Source organism: Gopherus evgoodei, chromosome 9, assembly GCF_007399415.2.
Source record: "Gopherus evgoodei ecotype Sinaloan lineage chromosome 9, rGopEvg1_v1.p, whole genome shotgun sequence".
In the NCBI taxonomy this organism is placed as follows: domain Eukaryota; kingdom Metazoa; phylum Chordata; order Testudines; family Testudinidae; genus Gopherus; species Gopherus evgoodei.
In genome coordinates, this window is record NC_044330.1 from 3,248,187 (window position 1) to 3,269,520 (window position 21,334).

The following is a 21,334-nucleotide window of genomic DNA, read 5'->3' on the forward strand; positions in this document are numbered from 1 at the left end:
ATATTATGGGGGTTATTTCAGAGAAGCTGAAAAAAGAGAGTTTAGATGTGGCTGACTGCAGAGAACAAAGCTATGACAAGGGAGCTGCAGCGTACAAAGGGTTTCAATATGAAATTCAGCAGGGAACTCAGTAACTATCAATGGCTATTAGCCAGGATGGGCACGGATGCAAACCCATGCTCTGAAGTATCCCTAGCCTCTGTTTGCCAGAAGCTGGGAGTGGATGCCAGAGGGTGGATCACTGGATCATTGCCCTGTTCTGTTCACTCCCTCTGAAGCATCTGGCATTGGCCATTGTTGGAAGACAGGATACAGGGCTGAATGGACCATTGGTTTGACCCAGCATGGCCATTCTGATGTTGTCTTATGTTGTGAAGCACTGGAATGGTTTACTTAGGGAGGTGGTGGAATCTCCATCCTGAGAGGTTTTTAAGGCCCAGCTTGACAAAGCCCTGGCTGGGATGATTTAGTTGGGGATTGACCCTGCTTTGAGCAGGGGGTGGGACTAGATGACCTCCTGAGGTCCCTTCCAACCTCGATATTCCATGATTCTATGATCTCACAGGCTACCCACTCACCGAATCTTTGTTAGAGAAGCTGCTGCAGTGGCTGTTCCCAAGTTTAGTCTATTTCCTGGAATTGTTCAAAGACTGTATCCTCTGTTCTCCACTTCCACTAGTCATTGGGATGTGTTGAAAGAGCATATTAGCAGTACAGGGAAATGCTAAAGCGTGAAAAGGTGGTCACTGCCAGGGTTGAGACAATCCATTCCCTACAAAATCGGGGTGAAGATATTCTTGATTTAGATGAGATCAAGGCTTCACACAATCTTACACCAGAACTGAAGTTGCAAACTGGTAGCTTGCAAATGACTGTTTCAGAGTTTTCATTCCTTGTTTTGGCAGAAATGTGGACTACTCTCAAAAATTAATCTTGGAAGCAAAACACATTGCAGAGTCTGGATCTTGACACTCAAATTGCTCACCATTTACTTGGTGGAGATGCTTTACGGGAATTACGATCTCCTGGCTTCACTGTGTGTACGGCAGCTGCTGCTTCACAGGTTGAAACGTTAGGAGTATCCAGGCTGTTCAAAGAGAAATGATCTTGACGCAGGAAAGTAATGCTGGGCAAAGGACAAAAGTTCATCAGATCTTGAAAAAGTTTTTGGATGCAAGGGGTTTAACTCCATTGTGGACACAATATTAACATAATTTGACAGTAGGATGAGTAAATACAATGAAATTGGAGACAGGTTTGCTCTTTTGATGAGAGAGAAACAGAAAGTCTCAGCAGTGAGGGCAGAAAGAGGCACTCAAAAATTAGCATTTAAGCTGTCAGAGTTTTGAGAACAAGATTGAGCTCATCACCAGCTGCCGTGACATTAGTCAGGTGCTAGGGGATCCTCGTCATGTCTGGCCACGGACAGCAAGGAGGGAAAGTGCAGGCGAAGGTGAAGTCTCGCTCTTCTCGGGCAGGGCTGCAGTTCTCTGTCGGGAGTGTGGAACTATGCGGAGCGAATGGGAGCCGGCGCCCCGGTGTACCTGGCCATGGTGATGGAGCATCTGACTGCTGAGATACTAGAGCTGGCTGGTAACACCACCTGGGACAACAAGAAAACCCTCATTATTCCTCGGCATAATGACGAGGAGCTGAACAAGCTACTGGGGGGAGTCACTGTCGCTCAAAGCGGGGTCCTGCCCAACACCCAGGCAGTGCTGCTGCCCAAGAAAACTGAAAGCCACAAAGCCACGGGCAAGTGAGCACAGACACCAACCAGTTTTTGCAACCATATTTTTAAGAATGACTTTGAAATGAAGACTCCCATTGATCTTCTTAGCTACAGTCACAACAGGTCTTTAGGTGTGAGTTTCCTTAACACAGGAACAGCAAGGCATATCTTTTTGCTGTCTTCCTATAACCGTGGCTGCTAACAAGAGGAGTTTCAGCAAGCTAAAATGAATCAAGACCTATCTAAGAATGTCCATAGGGCAGGAAAGGTTAAGTGATCTGGCAGTTACTGATATAGAGAACGCAGCAGCAAGGCAGGTAGACAGACTGGGATGAGCTAATTAATGCAATTGCTTCAGAGAATGCTAGGAAGGTCCCTTTGTAAAAGCACTTAGTGGTGATTGTCTTTTGCTTTTTAGTTTTGTGGCAGGCAGGAAGACAGTCAAGATTTGAGACTTTGAACACTCTTGGCACAGCTCTGTTGAATAATATCAAGGCAGTCTGGTTATTCCCGGCAGCAAGAGGCAGTGAATTCTGTAGTGGAGATGCTCTGTTAGAGAGCACCCTGACTTTCACTGACACCAGGCTGTAACTGGGGAGAACAACATAACACGCTGGATAGGATCAGAATGGATGGAGGGGGAGTATTCATAAAGAGAAGAGCAGTTAAAGAAGCCAGACCTCAGCCATTCAGGCTACTAAAGGTACTTTTACACTGGAATAGAAGGACCCACAGCACAGCCACAGCTGGGCCTGGTCAGCTGACTCAGGCTCCTGGGGCTTAGGCAGCAGGGCTAAAAATTGCTGTGTAGATGGTCAGGCTCAGGATGAAACCCACTGAGGGGTCCCAGAACTCGGCTGAAAAACTACACCACAATTTTACAGCCCAGTGAGGCTGAGTGAGCTGATCTGGGCCAGCTGCAGGATTTCATTGTTGTGTAGACGTAGCTTTGACCTTACCTTTAGGGTAATAAGCTCAAATCTTTGTTGTGAGTATTGATATCCCCCCGCACCACGTGTCACAAAGTCGAGAAACAGTTGTCACAGAGTGCCAGCGCGTAACTAAAGCAACCCTGGGGCAAATTGCAACTGTTCGAGGTGTGCTCAGAGCTTTAGAGGTGTTGCAACAAGGAAGCATTTATACCTAAAAGACCATGGAAAGAGGGAAGTTAACCATGGGCTGTGGAGGCATCCCAAAAAGCCTGGAGCAAGATCTTTCACCCCAGTGCAGCCAGCCTGCACAAGTGTCCTATGTACCGTACTGGTCCCAGTCAAGCCCTATTCTGATGCCTTAGCCTTTTGCTGCCCTCTGCACAGGAGTGAATTTCACCTTCCCTGGGCATTCATGGAGACGGGTTTGAAATGGTTGCCTCTTACTGTCTCTCCTGGCTGTCGATGACCTGTACATTTCATATATTTTGACCCTATCTCACCTACAGCTGGAAATATGTTGCTTGGGAAACTCATCTATGTTTTAAATCAGTGAGTAAACTTCCCCCTGGCAGGAGCCACAAACCCTCCGGTAAATGTGGAACCAGAATTAAAAGAGGACTGATGTGGCAGTTCTGATTAATCTGGGTGCCTTTCTTGAATAATGATAATTGTGGCTCTGCCCAGCTACATGTATAAAAATAATTTAATCAGTAAATGGACTGGCACAGGAATTACCTCCAAACCAACCTCACATCCATCCAGGGCTGCTACTATAATTGTATTGAAATAGGGGTTTTCACTCTGAAAACGTCATCTTTCACCTTTGATGCTGATTCAATTCCTCTTTGCAGAGATCGCAGATTTTGTAGTTTCACTCTTGAGAGCCTGGCTTTGCCGCCATCTGCGTGTCCCTTTGAATAGCAGACAAGATCCAACACACAACAGTGACCTTAGCCTCAGTTTAGGCTTGGCTACACTGGATAGTTGCAGCACTGGTGGTGGGTTTACAGCACTGCAACTTAGTAACTGTCCACACCTGCAAGGCACATCCAGCACTGCAACTCCCTGGCTGCAGCGCTGGCTGTACACCTGGTCTGCTTGTGGTGTAACGATTGCAGCGCTGGTGACGCAGTGCTGCTCATCAAGTGTGACCACCAAAAGCGCTGTTATTGGCCTCCAGGGTATTAGGAGGTATCCCAGAATGCCTGCTCACAACAAACTGGAAGAATGGCTGAACTCCGAGCTCCCCCAAGCTGCTTATCTAAAAAACAAACACAGCTCCTGTTTGCTGGAGTGAGCAGAGGCAGGCAGGGGAATTGCTTTGGAAGGTTCACAGCTGTTTGCTTGAAGTGAGAAGTCACACGGCAGAGGAGGAGGGGGAGTCCGTGTTGAGCAGCTGCTTATGTGGTCTGAAGGCTATTTAGGAGTGCATAATTTGCATTTAGTGAATAAGAGAGGGGTGGGGGAAGGGCTCGAAACTTTTAAATTGATTGCAGGTTGGTGATGTGTATGTTCCAGTCCTTAGAACTTGCAAGGCAGGGAGCTGACAGATCCAAAAATCCACTTTCTCTCTCCCCCCCACATCCCCCCTCACCCCCCTCTTTTGAAAAGCACGTTGCATCCACTTGAACGCTGGGACAGCTGCCCACAATGCACCACTCCCAACAGCGCTGCAAATGCTGCAAATGTGGCCACACTGCAGCGCTGGTAGCTGTCAGTGTGGCCAGACTGCAGAGCTTTCCCTACACAGCTGTACAAAGACAGCTGTAACTCCCAGCGCTGTACAACTGTAAGCGTAGCCAAACCCTTCCATGGGCTAGTCCGCCAGGCCTCTAAAACCAGCCGAATTCCCACCAGGCCTCTAAACCAGCCAAATTCCAGCCTCTGGAAGATCCCAGCCCTGTCATGCTGCTACCAGTGAATTTGGCTGCCTTCTAATGATTATTATAACAATATGCATGTTTCCCCTTCCCCTAACCTCTGTCTGCTTGTCCTTCTGCCTGTCACTAGCTTCAGGGCTCCTTGGTGCAGAGATTCTTCCTACTTGTCTGCATGACTGTGCCTAGCTATTCCTGGATTATAACCACGAAGACAGATGGGGTGAGGGATTATATCACACATGCTACCTGGCACTTGCCTATTGGTTTACATTTACAGTGTGCTGGCTATGCCTTAAGGCTGGGATGTTCAGAAGAGCCAGATTTGATTTTAATTGGGAATGGAGTCCCTAAATTCCATTGGTGCATTTAAAGAATCCCAGACCAACTTATAAAGATAAGCAGTGCTATATTTTGGGTGCTTCTCCAGATCAATACACTAGCCACAGTGTCCATATTATCTGTCTTAATATTGGCTTTACAACAATGCAGCAGGCGGATGTCTGTCGTTGCACAGAACAAAATTCACATCAATCATCCTCAAATCACTTTGATCCTATTTATTGATGTTATCTTTGTGAAATATGTTCCTTTTAACATTCAGCTCATAGACGTTCAGAATAACGAGACCACTAAAATAACTGAGCACTGCCTGAGATCAATTAAAATAAATTGGAAGGAATAAGGACTTTAGGGGAAAAGAGCATCATCAGGGAATTCACACTTGGCTGTTTTCTCCCTCTGCTTAAATATATACAGCATGTATGTTAATACCGCCTCCACTTACAGTTATATACAGCCGAATGTCAGGGTTATTCAATCAACCAGAAAACAGGGTATTTATCTTTTAAAGTGGAAGTGATATTGCACACATTTCAGTAGTCTTTCAACTAGTCCAGGGGTAAGCAACCTATGGCACATGTGCCGAAGGCTGCACGTGAGATGATTTTCAGTGGCACTCACACTGCCCAGATCCTGGCCACCAGTCCAGGGGGCTCTGCATTTTAATTTAATTTTAAATGAAGCTTCTTAAACATTTTAAAAACCTTATTTACTTTACATACAACAATAGTTTAGTTACATATTATAGACTTATAGAAAGAGGCCTTCTAAAAACATTAAAATGTATTAAAGGCACATGAAACCTTAAATTAGAGTGAATAAATGAAGACTCAGCACACCACTTCTGAAAGGTTGCTGACCCCTAACTAGTCTATACTGGTCTCTATATGTTTTTATTTGTTTCTTCCGGTTCCAGTTGTAGGGCCAGTAACTCCAGTAATTATAGCTCCTGTCATAAACAGATAGCTAAGGGTTAATGTCTCTTTCATCTGTAAAGAGTTAACAAACAGTGACCTGCAACACCTGACCAGAGGACCAATCAGGAGACAAAATACTTTCAAATCTGGGTGGAGGGAAGTTTGGGTGTGGGTCCTTTGTTCTTGGGCTGTTCTCTCTCTGGGCTCTGAGAGTGACCACACGAATCTCCAGGCTCTCTAATCTTCTGTTTCCAATTTGTAAGTACAACGGTAGAAAGACAATATAGGCTTTTACATTGTTTTTCTGTATTTGCAAATGTGTAGTTTGCTGGAAATAGTTTAAATTGTATTTTTTCTGGATAAGGCTGTTTATCCATTTTCTATAAGCTAAAAGACTCTGTAACTTTTTACCATCTAAATTGCAGAGATAAACCTTTTCCTTTTTTCTTTCTTTTTTTATTAAAAGTTTTGCTTTTAAGACCTGTCTAATTTTTTTTTTCTCCTAGTTAAGGCTCAAAGTAACCGAGTCTGTATATACCAGGGAATTGGTGGGTAGAAGGGAAAGAGAGCAGGGAGGGAAAGGTAAATTTCCTCTTTGTTTTAAATTCACAGAGCTTGAATCTAGAGTGCCTCTGGGGAAAAGGTATCATTCCTCTTTATGTGGTGATTCAAGGAATTGAATCACGGTGATCTCCTAGTGTACCCAGGGTGGGAAAGATCTGGGAGGAGGTAAAGAGGGGGGAGGGAATGGTTTATTTCCCTTTGTTGTGAGACTCAAGGAATTTGGGTCTTGGGGTTCCCAGGGAAGGTTTGGGGAGACAGAGTCTATCAGGTGCTCTACCTAAGTCCTGATTGGTGGCAGCCTATCAGATCTAAGCTGGTAATTAAGCTTAGGGGAATTCATGCTAGTACCCATATTTTGGACGCTAAGGTTCAGATTTGGGAATTATACTATGACAGCTCCAGTTCAGAAAAATATTTAACCACATGCTTAAGTTCATCTTTATTTAGCCAAGCATGTGCTTAAAGTTAAGCATATGCTTAAGATTAGAATTTTCAAAGAGACCTATCAGATTTAGGCACCCAGCTCCCAATGAATTCTATTGGAATTTGGGCATCTAACTCCTTGGGTTCTTTAGCTAAATTGCAGCCCAAGTGCTTTGTTGAATAGCAATCAACAGCTCAGACAAGGTCTATTGGCCCACCAAATCCACTGCTCTCTTCTAAAACCTAGCTGGTACCAGAACGAAACATCAAGTGGAAAAAAGGGTCACTGAATTTCCTGGAGGAGGGAAAGTCTTCTGGAAACTTGTCATCCCAGCCAGCTAGTACGAGACATAGGCTGTGGGTGTGTAAGGAGTTAAAAATAAGTGGGCTGGGGTTCAGGGAGAAATGCAGCAGCAGGAGAGAAAGTATGGGAACCAGAATCACAAGAGATTAAATAAATTAGGTATATGGAATGTCTGCCTTCATTTGGGAGGAGACGGGACTTGGCTTGTGTACATTAGACATATATGGATAACTCTGGCATGATCTGTGGAGGACCTGAATGATGCTTTCATGTGAGGGTGAGCTAGTCTAAGGCCTGGTCCACACCTAAAGCGTAGGTCGACCTAACTCGCACGGCGAGATTGTTAAGCCAACATAGGCCCCGGCACAGACACTCCGGTCATGGAAAGGCAATGATTATGGCACAAGCTATATTAACTACACCTACAATTTTAATAGCTATCACCACACCAAAAGTTAGGCATAAGTTGTGCTATCTAAGATCAACTGTATCAGTTAACTTATCTCTAGATGATGAAATTAATTCTCACATCGAAAAGGCGGCTACTACATTCGGCCAGCCAACCAAATGCATATGGGATAACAGGAAACGAACATTAAATGCCAAGATATGGGTCTTCCAGAGGTGCTTTCTGAGCATGCTGCTGTATATTGGTGAGACCTGGACCACCCATAGCAGGCAAGAGAGAAGGCTAAATACCTTCCACACCTGCTGTCTTCACCGTATTCTAAATATCAAGTGGGAAACCAAAGTTCCTGACCCCAAAGTACTTGAGAAAGAAAAATCACCAAGTCTAATCACTATTCTCAAATACAGACATCTCTGTCGACTTGGTTATCTGCACAGGATGGATGATGGATGCATTTTAAAGGGTCTCCTGTATAGAGAGCTTGGGCCAACCTAGACTCAGGTTGAAGGAGGTTTGCAAGAGGGGCTTGAAAACTTTCAAACTTGACACCACAAGCTGGGCAGGTGCAGCTGACAACAGGCTATACTGGAAGGCTGTGCTGTACAGGGAGCCAAAGAGGTGAAGAGAGAGGGCTGAGAGAGAGGAAAATGAAGTGAGAAAAGAGGAAAGCTCAGCAGACATCAAGTGCTAGTAGAGTGCTGGCTTCATCCGCTGGCCCTGCACCATACACCCGCATTAATCTGATGCAGAAATTCGATGAGATTCAACAAGGACAAGTGCAGAGACTTGCACTGAGGATGGAAGAATCCCAGGCATTGCTACAGGCTGGCGACCTACTGGCTAGGCGGCAGTTCTGCAGAAAAGAACTTAGGGGTTACAGTGGATGAGAAGCTGGATATGAGTCAGCAGTGTGCCCTTGTTGCCAAGAAGGCTAACAGCATTTTGGCTATCTGAGTAGGGGCATTGCCAGCAGATCGAGGGACATGATCATTCCCCTCTATTCGGCACTGGTGAGCAGGGGCGGCTCTAGACATTTCGCCGCCCCAAGCACAGCGTCATACCACGGGGGGCGCTCTCCCGGTTGCCTGTCCCGCAGCTCTGGTGGACTTCCTGCAGGCGTGCCTGCGGAAGGTCCGCTGGTCCTGCGGCTTCGGTGGAGCCGTGGGACCAGCGGACCCTCCACAGGCATGCCGCCAAAGGCACCCTGCCTGCCACCCTCCCGGCGACCCGCAGAGCCCCCCCCCCCCGCAGCATGCTGCCCAAGCAGGCACTTGGCATCTTGGGGCCTGGAGCCACCCCTGCTGGTGAGGCCACATCTGGAGTACTGTGTCCAGTTTTGGTCCTCCCACTACAGAAAGGATGTGGACAAATTGGAGAGAGTCCAGCGGAGGGCTCAACAAAAATGATCAGGGAACTGGGGCACATGACTTACGAGGAGAGGCTGAGGGAACTGGGGTTATTTAGTCTGTAGAAGAGAAGAGTGAGGGGGGATTTGATAGCAGCCTTCAACTGCCTGAAGGGGAGTTCCAGAGAGGATGGAGCTCGGCTGTTCTCAGTGGTGGCAGATGACAGAACAAGGAGTAATGGTTTCAAGTTGCAGTGAGGGAGGTCTAGGTTGGATATTAGGAAACACTATTTCACTAGGAGGGTGGTGAAGCACTGGAATGGGTTCCCTGGGGAGGTGGTGGAATCTCCATCCTTAGAGGTTTTTACGACCTGGCTTGACAAAGCGCTGGCTGGGATGATTTAGTTGGGACTGTCCTGCTTTGAGCAGGAGGTTGAACTAGATACCTCCTGAGGTCCCTTCCAACCCTGATATTCTATGATTCTATGTTTATCTGTGGCAAGGACTGTCACTCAAGAATTGGGCTTTTTAGCTACTTGTGATGCTGCAGCATGACACAGTAACTGATCTGCTTTGGTGCTTACGCCATTAAGACAGATGGTTGCCATCTCTATCTCAGGTTTAATTTAAAGGATTCCAACTCTGTTTCTTTTAATTTGGCTGGGAATATGGGATGCTTATTTGGTGACTCCATCTACACATGAATGTCACCTGGCAGGAACTTGGATCCTGAGAAGTGGCATTAATAAATAGCTGTGTGCAAGCAGCAGTTCTCAAAGGCAGGGAAACATTCATAGCTAGCATGCTGGTTAATTAATATATCTCTGAACATTAAGCTATGCATGGGCTTACCCTAGTGACTGTCAGCAAAATATAATCTAGATAATTTCTAGCATATAAATTGAATGCATTCTTCAAAAACAATTTCTAATTATGAAGGCCAATTAATTTTGGGGAAAACCCTATTTTTGTCTTACTGATACAATACATTTAATTACAGTAATACCTAGTGGACAAACATTTTTGTAGAAAACTTTCTCTGTCTCCAAATAATCAGATTTCTTTCTGTTATTTTAAGTCTTGGTTTAGTTGCATTACCTGATTGCAAACATGAGCATCATTTCCTGCGTTACAGTTAGAGATACGCTTGGCATTAAAAACACTTGCGAAGGTGCCAACAAAATACTCATATGCAAGTGGGTATCACAATCTGCCTGGTGCTCAAAAATGTGTGGCCAAGACACTCAGTACCACAGGCAATTGATAAGAAATAAGTGACTGGAACGGAAGTTGTTTTTTATCACCAGCTTTCGGCAGAATGACTAGGGAACAGAAGGCTGCAGAATGAAAAAAACTCATTTTGCTGTGTTGGACTTTTTTCGCCTCTTTGGTACTCCAGGCATCCATAAACTTGAAAATGGTACCTTGGATTCTAAATCTGATCCCAAGCCAAATGTTATAGATCCAGATCCAATGATCCCTGGCTCATTTCTGCTCAAAGGTGACAGACTTGTACCCCAGGTAGGACAATTAGCAGCCTCATTCTTATTGAACCAAATCCATCCTTGGCTCAACTCCATTGAAGCGGATGGAGTTATAGCAAAGATGAGTGTGGCCAAATTTCTTTTACAGTGAGCCATAGCCTAGTGATCCTGGGAGCCAGGAATGATTGACTTCCTGTCCCAGCTCAGACACTGACGCCCTTTGTGATCCTAGCGAAGTCCCTGGTTTTCCCCATCTATACAACAGTGATAATGGTTATCTACAGCTCAGAGATCTTGCATGAATTAATTAGATGATATTTGTAAAGTGTTTTGAAGACGAAAAACCCTCTGTGCTGTAAGTGATGTGTTGTATACGCAAGTTTTCAGCTGGAAGTATGTGACCTTACAATCCACACTTGTGCATAATGGGATAAACAAGTGACAAATACTAGTGATAAACATGGAAAGAAAACTTGGTCCTGGTAGGAGTGCAAACGTTTACAGTCAGGTGAAAGATAACTGAGGATAACACAAGAGACCACTGATATTTACTTTGGAAGTGAGATTCACAGGGGGCTCGTGTAATTTAACCAGGCACACTTTATACAGGGGGAAGAGTACTTTGTGCTGGACATTGGCTCCGAGGCCTTATCTATGCTGGGAGCCAGAATCTTAGCTGGGGCAAATTCATGTAGCCCCACTGAAGACTCTGGCCTAGAGATTTCAGCCACTGGAAGAGTGTGTTGGTGCAAAATCCTAGTGAAGACATGATTTACAACAATGCAATTTACCCCAGTTCAGTGAAATCCTAGTGTAGCCAAGGCTGGCAGCAGTGCTATAGCAGCCAGGAAATCCCCTCCCACTGGGGTATTCTGCAGATTTAGAGCAACAGGGAATTGGGCCCTCTCCATAGGATGTCATAGATTCATTCCTCCTAAAAGACCTGCCCTTTAGTCTTTTTACTGCTTTTTCTCTCTTCCATCCACAATGTGAATATAGCGCAAGACTCTCCCCTGCCTTGGATCTGGTGTCACCACATCCCCTGTGCAAAGTGGATGGAAGACGCTACCATTCTGATTGGGCAGCACAGATGAAAGTTATGACACAAGGTGCCTGGCAGCAGTGAATCAAGCACTCCATCTTGCATGTATTCCCTATGTCTGGATCTTGCACTGGTTTTATCTGACTGGTCCCAGTCAGGTTTACTCTTCTGGGAAAGGCCATTCCACTAATATGCTCTTTCTTTCCACCAAGGGATTATTTTTCTAAGAAAGTTTGTTTTATGTCTGACAAGTTCAAAGTAAAGTGACAGGTTTCAGAGTAGCAGCTGTGTTAGTCTGTATCCGCAAAAAGAACAGGAGTTTCTAAAGTGCAACAAGTACTCCTGTTCTTTTTAAAGTAAAGTGAGGATTGCAGGGTCAGACTTTGATCACTGCAAACTTGGTTCCAAAAGACAATATGCTCTTTCCCATTGTGGGATGAAGTTTTCATTTACCCTGAAATGTTACGTTCTGCCCTAATTCATCTGGGATTCGGAATTAGAAAGTGAAGTTTGAGCAGCCAATCAAAACTGCTGAGCTCTGGAGAGAGAGAAGCAGCGTAAGCCTTTGGGTTCCCCTGAAGCGACACTACGCCAAGCCTTTGAAGTCTATTTCCTTTACTGAGCCATCTGACTTCTTTGTGGCATGCGTAGTCCCTGTACTGAAGATTTGCATCCCAAAAGGAAAGATTTGAACAGCAGCTGGTTCAGAGCTCTTGCATGTATGAACCAGAAAGTTTACAGACTCCACTTCATTGTTAGCTACGTCTCACCAAGGCCTTTAACTTGCCACAAAGGAATTCCTAATGCACAATATCAATACTGGGGCTCCATTGAGTCTCAAGGCAGTATGTCTGCAGGAGGGAGGTTCATATGCTTGCAACTTTCTTCCCCCTCCCTGCCCTCACCCCAAGCCTTTCTCTGCCAATCTTATTCCCCACTGAATGCACAGTTTGTAGGGGTGGGGTCTCGCCTGTCCATGGGAAGCACAACAGAAACGAGGCAGCCTGCACTCAGCTGGCAGGTGGAGAAGCTGGACAGGGCACAGACCTGCTAAAAGGAATATTAGGCGGGTGAGTTTGTGCTGGGTGCTTCTCTGGCCTGGGCAGTTTAGAAACAAGTTTGCCTGGTTTTGCTTTCATGTGCTGTACTGACAGGACTTGCTGCAGTACCTAAAGCAAAGCCTGATCTGCCATGTGGCCTCCATCAAGCCACTACGGGTAAAACTTTAGAAAGCAGCTCGGTGACTTCGGAGCTGAAGTTCCACTGACTTTCAAAGAGGCTGAGAAAGCTAAATACCCATGGCTTAGCTGAGTGAGTGATGGGCTGAAACAGGGAGGAGGGGGTGAGAACAATCACAAATATCTGATGCAGATAGACCCCCAAGGAGGAGGAGAAGGAATGGTTTTGTACATGGGACAAAGCTAGGATATGAAATTAGGAAACTGAACATGTGCCTGAATACAAAGAAAAGTTTCCTGAGCATGAGATCTACGCAAAGGGGGAGATATCTCCCCAGGGGAACAAGGGGAGCCTCATTGATGGAGACTCTGAAAACCAACTGAAACGAACCTCTTAAGTACAGTGCTGTGGGAAACAAGCCTGCATTGCTAGGGAGATGGTCTGGATGAGCCAGCATTGACAGGTCTATGGTACAAATGCACACACCAGGATATCTGACTGTACGGCCTCTTCTTTGATAAAGGTCCAGGAATTGCTCTGTGTCTGAGTTCACTACGCCGGGATCACTTCTACCCTTCCCTCCCCACTCTGACAGGACTCTGGGTGGTGCCCGCTGAGTATCCCCAGTCTAAGGAATAACAGCTTTCCATGATAAAGCGAAGATCGACAAGGACAATCCTAACCCCACGCAGTGCAGAGCCAGTCCCTACCCTAGACAGTTAGTCTAACGCTTTGGCCTTTTAAAAACCCTGATCCAGAAGATGCATGAGGAATGAGGCATAAATGACCGGCTAGCTAAAGCTCAGCGGTTATTGCCTCCTTGTTGTATTTGATTTCTCCAAGCAGGTAACCAGAGTCGCAGAACAATCTGGAGATTTTGGCAAGACCTGTGTAGAACTTTCCCCAGCCTGTGGGATTTTGTCAGGAATTTTAGCCAGGATGTCCAGCATTTCGGCCCCTCTTTTAACATGACACAACAAGGCACCAGTGGTGTAAATGGGCCCAGCCCTGCCAAAGCTAGTAGGAGTTTTGCCTGTTTTCATTAGCCCTGAGAGAGCAATTCAAAAATATTAGGAGCATAGGCACGGGAACTAGGGAGCAGGGGGTGCTGCTTCACTCCCAAGTTTTACATGGGGCTCTGCTCCTGGCCCGCACACTGGACTCCACTGTCAGCTCCATGCCCAGCGCTCTGCTCATGGTCCTGGGCCCACCACCAGCTCTGGACCCAGCCCCTACCCCTTTACCCTAGTCTAGGTCCCCCCCACTCCCGGAGACACTGCTCTGTGCTTGGCCCCAGCTGGGGGGGGGACATTGACAGGGTAGAGGGGGCTGATTTCAGCACCCCCACTATTTAAAGTGCTCCAGCACCACTGATTAGGAAGGTTGCTCATGTTGATTTATGCCACAGCATCTCATGGTCATATGACAGACCTGGATGCAATTCATTAGCCCAGGTCTCAGGAACTGTGAAAACTCCATAGACCTGGCTTCACTGTGGTGCCTTGCCTTATAAATACCAGAGACAGAGAGTGGCACCTTCTGCACTCTGAAGACAGGATAGCCTTTGCAGCAGAGCACGGATCCTTTGACAATTTCTCCTCTTAATATGTCTCTACTTCACTGCCCCTTGATAGTTATTTTTGATAAATGCCTTTGCATTTACGTAGCAGCAGGAGACTGTTATTCTGTGACAAAGGTCTGTTTTCATTGACATTATCTCAGACTTATTCTAATTTTATGTGGCTCAGATGAGTTCCACTTAGAGGAGCTTGGATGGTACGCTCCGAAGAACAGCAGAAGCTATCAACAAAGTACTTTTTATATCAGTCAAGTAATGTAATCATACTAGCTTATAATATAATTTGGGTATTAGAATTGTATGAATGGCTGCCTTTCCTCTAGACTATCAGGAGCTGAAAGTCATGTCATGTCTCTTTGGAAAAATAATTTCCCCAAGATTTTGAAGAAGGTCTAAGATTTTATCTAAGGCCTTGATTTAATTATGATTTGGGCATTCTTAAAATACCTCTTCCTTATACATCCCCCTCAGGGATAAACTATTTGAACAGCTCACCAAGCATTACAACAGGGCACCTTCAAAATATGGCTGACATGGGAGGTAAGTGATGCATAGGCACTGGGCTCTGCATGGGTGAATTTCACCTGATCCAAGCAGTTTTCTTTCTTTTTCACCATTTTTAGTGGACTTAGTTTTTATTATCTATTGATTTTGTTAATTATTTTAAATATTAATGCATTTCATTAAATGATCGTGCTTGTCTTGACCTTCCAGAATTGACTTTTCTCCAATTGAAATGATCGGAATTCTGTACGAGTTCTGTCATTATGTCACACGAAGAAGAGAGCCATGGACCAAGGTTCATGTGTGTCATGGTATAATTCCCCACTCTGAACCTTAGCGTTCAAAAGATGGGGTACCAGCATGAATTCCCCTAAGCTTAATTACCAGCTTAGAATTTATAGTGCTGCCACCAACCAGGACTTGCAGTGCCTGGTACACTCTGGTCCCCCCCCAAAAACCTTCCCAGGGGACCCCAAGACCCAGACCCCCTGGATCTTACCACAAGGAAAGTAAACCCTTTCCCCCATCGTTGCCTCTCCCAGGCTTCCCCTCCCTGGGTTACCCTGGAAGATCACTGTGATTCAAACTCCTTGAATCTTAAAACAAAGAGAAATCAGGCTTTTCCTCCCTCTTCTCTCTTTCTTCCCACCAATTTCCTGGTGAGTGCAGACTCCCTCCTCTTGGGTCTTACACAAGATAGCCAAAAATCAATCAGATTCTTAAAAAGAAAAGCTTTTAATAAAAGAAAGAAAAAAGTAAAAGTTATCTTTGTAAAATTAAGATGACAAATGTTACAGGGTCTTTCAGCTTATAGACAATAGGGAGAGTCCTCCCCCCAGCACAAATACAATCCTTCCAGCAAAATACACATTTGCAAATAGAGAAAACAATCAAGAGACTAAAACCACCTTTCTAATTTGTACTTACTAAATTTGAACAGAAGATTAGAGATCCTGAATGTATGTCTGGTCACTCTCAGAACCCAGAGAGAACAACGGACAAACAAACAACACAAAACAAAGACTTCCCTCCACCGAGATTTGAAAGTATCTTGTCTCCTGATTGGTCCTCTGGTCAGGTGTTCCAGGTTCACTGCTTGTAACCCTTTACAGGTAAAAGAGACATTAACCCTTAACTATCTGTTTATGATCGAAACTCTGTACGAGTTCTGTCATTATGTCACACGAAGAAGAGAGCCATGGACCAAGATTCATGTGATGTGAGATTACTGTGTTCAGAGCTCTCTTCATTTCTTGCTGCTGCGCCTATTGGGAGCTCCTGTACAAGAAAGGATCATTTAAAAATGAGACTCTTTTTGAAAGCTGTGATAATGCTTTCTTCTCTTTGGAAATGCACACTGCTTCTCAGCAGTCGTTTATCACACACAAAGCCCATCAAATAATTCATCACAAATAATTTAGTGGACAAAATGTGCCCTTTTTCCAGTCACAAATTGTCTGTGAGCAGATGACAAATTTCTCAAATTTGCTATTTGAAATTATTTGAATACTGTCCGCGAGTAATGATTGCTTGGGGACTTGTTAGTGAGCAAGCTGTTGCAAAGATTTGATATTTGAAATCTGAACTTTGAGCTGATTTGATTGGGGAAAAAATGTTGGAGATCTTTCTGTGCTTAATCAGATGAAAGTAATGCTGAGAATCAGGTTTCTGAGTTAAATACTTCTGCCTATTAGTCTCAAAGTGTCTTTCTGCAAATATTCACTTAAAATTAATTGTTGTAGTGAATGTATAGGCAAGTAACCTCATTTATTGCGAATCCAGAAGCACCTAGAAGCCACAAGCATGATTGTGCCAGGCTCTGCATAGACACATTATGAAACAGTCCCTGCCCCAAAGAGCTTACAGTCTAAACAGACTAAGACTGAGAGGGGAAACAGACACAGAGAGGTGGAAGTGACTTCCCAAGGTCACACAGCAAGTCAGTGGAGGAGCTACGAACAGACCCCAGGCATTCGATGCCCAGTTCAGTGATCTGTCCAGTAGCCTATCTGCTAGATTGCAACAGAGTCAGAGCAGACAAGAGGAATTTGAAAACTGAACCCAACCCACCTATGCACATTTGTGTAAACAGTCCAATGGGTGTGTCAGCGTGTGTTTGTTCATCCGGCTCCGATCACTCGTACAATGGCAAAACTTGAAATTAAAGATCTCTGTGGGCTAAACCCAGCTCGTATTTGCATGATAAAATTGAGAAGTGAAGAGATGTTAATTGGGGCATGGTGGAGTTATGGGGTGGGAATGAATTCAGTGTAATTATTATTGTTCTCCCTTGTCACCCAAGTGGATAGCCAATATTCAGGGTCTTGGAAGTTGTCTCCATGAGCAGAAACTGATGATGGAGTCTGGTACTTCTTCAATGCAATCCTGATTACTTACAAAGTCCTGTTCCCTTGAACACAGAAGGAATCAAACAGCAGGAGACAGTTTCTTTGCTTATTAGTTCCAAACCTCTTTCAGCCATCAATCTACCTAAAAAGCTGTCTCTATAGGCCTTTTTTTCCTCAGGGCTACGCTCCCAGTGCTTGTTCTGGCTATCTCCTTGGTTTCCTTCTGCTTCGCTCTGTAAACACACACAGCTCCATCAAACAATACTTAAACCCCTCCATTTGTAGTCTGCCCACAGTGAAAACCATCTGCCCACATTGCTTAACTGCCTGATCTGAGTTGCAGGTGGCCTGTGGTTTGGGTGGTGGCTCCCATTGTTTCAGCCATCTCGTTCCGTAAAGGAGCATCATTGTCTTCTGAATGAAGGGTGACTGTTCTGTCCACCAGCTCCAATGAGTTTCCACCCACCCTAGTTCTATTATATTTGAATATTTATATTATGGTCATGTCCAAGGGCCAGGATAAAGCCCCTTTGCATTACGTGCTGTATAAGTGGAGCCAAAATGTGGAAGTGACTTGGGAAAGGTAGAATAAAAAGAATAAAATCAAATCAATTATTTGTATCTAGATTTGCAATTCCCCATCTGATAATCATAATACACACACACACACACACACACACACACACACACACACACACACACACACACACACACAGAGTAAATGCTTGCTTTCACCTTTTGCCCCTCAAGCCATGACTAAATGGCTGATTTCTTCTAGGCATCAGTGCAGAGGGGAGGAGAGATTTGAAAGAGGAAATCTCATGCCAAGGTCCCCATGCCTCAATGGAATACTGACAAATATACAGCTGGATTCAGTTGGCTCAGCTATGTGTGGGTACTGTTGCAATAGGCATTAGAATTATAAGAATGTGTTTAGAATTTATGGAATGCTTGTAGCTGCTACCTGCATTAATCTCACTTATAACATCTGTATCCCATAGCATCAGCGATTGTATTGTCAGGCTTAGTAACCGTGTAAATCATCAGACAGGAGCGAGACATTAACTAGTACAAAATGCTGGTCTCCAACAGGAGTTACGTCCTGCCTGACACGGCAGACCCATCGACTAGAGTGGAATATTAAAGAGGATAAGAAGTTGTTTACTCTCCTGCCCCACCTGAAGTTGAGTTTTGCAAGTGAATTCTTCCCATTGGCTGAGGCTGCAGCCCAAAGCAGAAGGGAGGAAGGGAATAAAAACCCCTAGCAAGGAGGAACTGTCTCTTTATGATGTTTGGACAGGGGGGTGGGCAAGGATTACTAGGTATAAGTAGAAGATCTCCAAAGCTTAGATTGCATCAGCCCTAAAGGACATATAGAGCTTGCTTATTGTCACAGTGTACCTCAAAGTAGCACCCTGGAACCCCTCTATTCACCAGTGTCATATGATTATGAGATGTTCTGTATAATGCATACCTTGTGCACTATCATATAGAAAGTCTTGATTTGTCGAACCTTAATAGCCTGTTGGACTGTACGTGCTATCACTGTATACGAAGTATTGCTATAGGTGCTACTGCAATGTGTTGTGAGGTTGGGAAATGCTCACAACCATCTTTTCAGGAGAGACAAAGGAGCAGCCATCAATGGCCAGACAGGCATTAATGGCTCATCAGAAAGGATCCACTATCCCAGTGACTCCTCCAAGAAGTCACATATGCAATGAGGGTGGCCTAACCCACGTCACAGCAAGGATCTTTCTAGCAGCTGGAAGAAAGTATAAAAGAGAGACAGTGTCTGAGCATTGAGATGGGGAATGACACTGGCCTCTCTCATCCCCCATCTCAACACCTGGAAGATCATCTGGAAGACAAAGACTTGGTACTAGGGAGATTAGTCCCAGGCTGGAAGAGAGTCCAGTCTGTACTCAGGAACTGTGAGCTGCCTGTAACATCCTGTAGGGTGAGAGACAGCTTAAGTCACATCTTGCTTAGTCTGTTAAAGTTAGAATTTAGACTGCGTTTCTAGGTAACCAACTTTGATCTGTATACCTGCTACTTACAATCACTTAACGTTGTTCTTTCTGTTTTATATTTTACCTAAAACAGTGTGGTTTTGGTTGAAGTGCTTGGGAAATCTCAGCTCAGATTGCAATGGCTGGTGTGTGTCCACTTTCCTATGAAGAAGTGGCAAACTTATTAGTGAGTTTGCACTGTTCAAGGGAACCTTGAGCAGTGCAAAATGGAATATTTCTGGGGTGCAAGGCTGGGAGCTGGGGTGACTGGCTGGTGCCTCTCTCTGTGTGTGATTCTTGAGTGGCTCACAGAGTATTCATGCAATTTAGTTGCATGTGGGGCTCCACATGCTGATGGCTGAGTGATCACAGCGCCTGGAGGAGTTCCTGCTTGTCACTGGCATAGCTTTGTGAGAGACACCCCAAGCTGAGTTAAGGGGGCGCAGCTTTTCCACAGATCCAGGCTGTACCCTGGAGATCCCGACACACTTAGTATAGAAGCTTCTATTACCTTTTGAAACATAAGATTGTAGCTCATTCTTTTGTTTATCTGTTTAAACCTTGTAAATAACTCTGATTTCCTTTTCCTATTAATAACTCTGCATATAGGTTATTATAGGATTGCCTATAAGCATTGTCTTTGGTGTGAGATCTAAAGTGCAATTGACCTGGGGTAAGCGACTTGTCCTTTGGGGATGGGAGTAACCTGAATATTGTTGTTATTCTTGATGTAAGGGACCATCTATCACAACGGCAGGCTCGCCTCGGTGGCAAGATAGATCAGCCTGTCTGTGACTCCATGTCCAGGCTGTTATAATGCCTGAGGAGTTTACACTTGAGAATTGGTTGGTGAAACTGAAGTATCGAACTCCCAGCCAATTTGGGCTTTGTGCCCTAGTTCTTAACGGTCTGTCCTGGAGTTGGTATTCAAGCTCTTAAGCCACTGCAGGACAGCTTGACACCAGTCTCCTTGTTTTGAAAACTAAAACGGAGGAATAAGATCCACTGAAATAGACAGCAGAGGAATATCTTTAAACCTGCAGGTAGTTAGCAAACTTCACTTCCCTGGTGCCTCGCTTAGGGCCGCTTCTAATTTGTGATTTAAAGAAGGGTAATATTTTTATTCAGCTGGAACATATCTGGGGCACTTGTTCACTGATCGGATGGCAGGACAGAATGGTAATGATACACTGACAGTACATTAGCTAAAGTGAGGCCTGGTGACATTGAAGACTGCAACGCTAGCAAGCTTTGTTATCCAAAAAAGGAAACACATTATGGACTCCTTTCCTTTCTAGTGCACTTAAACAATTACAAAACTGGCTACTTTCAAACAGAAAATATTATTCTCTGAAGAACAGAAGAGTAGTGGAAAAATTCAGAGCAGGTGAGAGGAATATGAAGTCTGGACACAAAAAGAAAAACAGTCGTCTCTTCCATAGCAAGGCATTTCTGCTGCAGTTCTAAGGAAGCAGCTGTGTAGTCATTGCTCAGCGTCTTATGCAACAGGAGCTGCTCACACTGAACATCTGTTAATGGGCTAACACTCATAAAACCATCACTTGTCTGGGTCTGTCAATGAAGGGATACACAGATCTGCAGTGAGCCCCTAGTTTAACTGGTTTATCCAAGCAGATATTCCAGGCATCTCAGGTTTGAACGGAGGTAATAGTTTGAACTGCGGCAAGAATGAAACTGTCACAAGAACTTTTCTTTCCTCCCCAACACACTGATGTTATGTGTATTGAGCAACAACAACTAAATCCTACCACAGCAACTCAAAGGGATATAAAAGGCACGGCGCACGTATTTTTAGGATATGAAAATCAGCTAAATCATAGGCTGAAATTGGAAATTTTCTTCTTAGATCTGCTATTCAATTAAAAATGAAGTCTCTTGATAACAGGGTAAGAAAAGGTTGTTAGTGTTGGTGTCCTGGCCAGATTTGAGTTTGGGCAAATTTCATATTGCCTATTTCTCAAGTAAACTAGATTCCGGGTAAAATTCTCAATTGCACCATTCATGTTCAATGACACAAGAAGGTAACAAGATCCAGTGGTGGAGATGGAAGTTAGAAAAATTCAAACTTAAAATAAGGTGCCACTAGTTAATAGTTAGGGTAATTAAGTATTGGGGCCAATTATCCAGGGAAGAAGTATGATCTCCATCTTCTGGCATCCTTAAATCTTAAATAAATACCAGCCTGATGTCAAAATCACAGAGTGAAATTCCCTGGCCTGTATTATGCAGGAGGTAGGACCAGATCAGTGGTTCTCAAATGAATTTTGCAAACTCAGGGTGGCCTCAGTTCTGACAGTTAAAATGTCATACCAGTGACAAT

At 44.6% G+C, this 21,334-nt stretch overlaps 1 pseudogene; it reads left to right on the forward strand.

Moving 5' to 3' along the window:
• The first annotated feature begins 1,411 nt into the window (after positions 1-1,411).
• LOC115657508 lies at positions 1,412-1,763 on the forward strand (annotated as a pseudogene).
• The last annotated feature ends 19,571 nt before the right edge of the window (positions 1,764-21,334 follow it).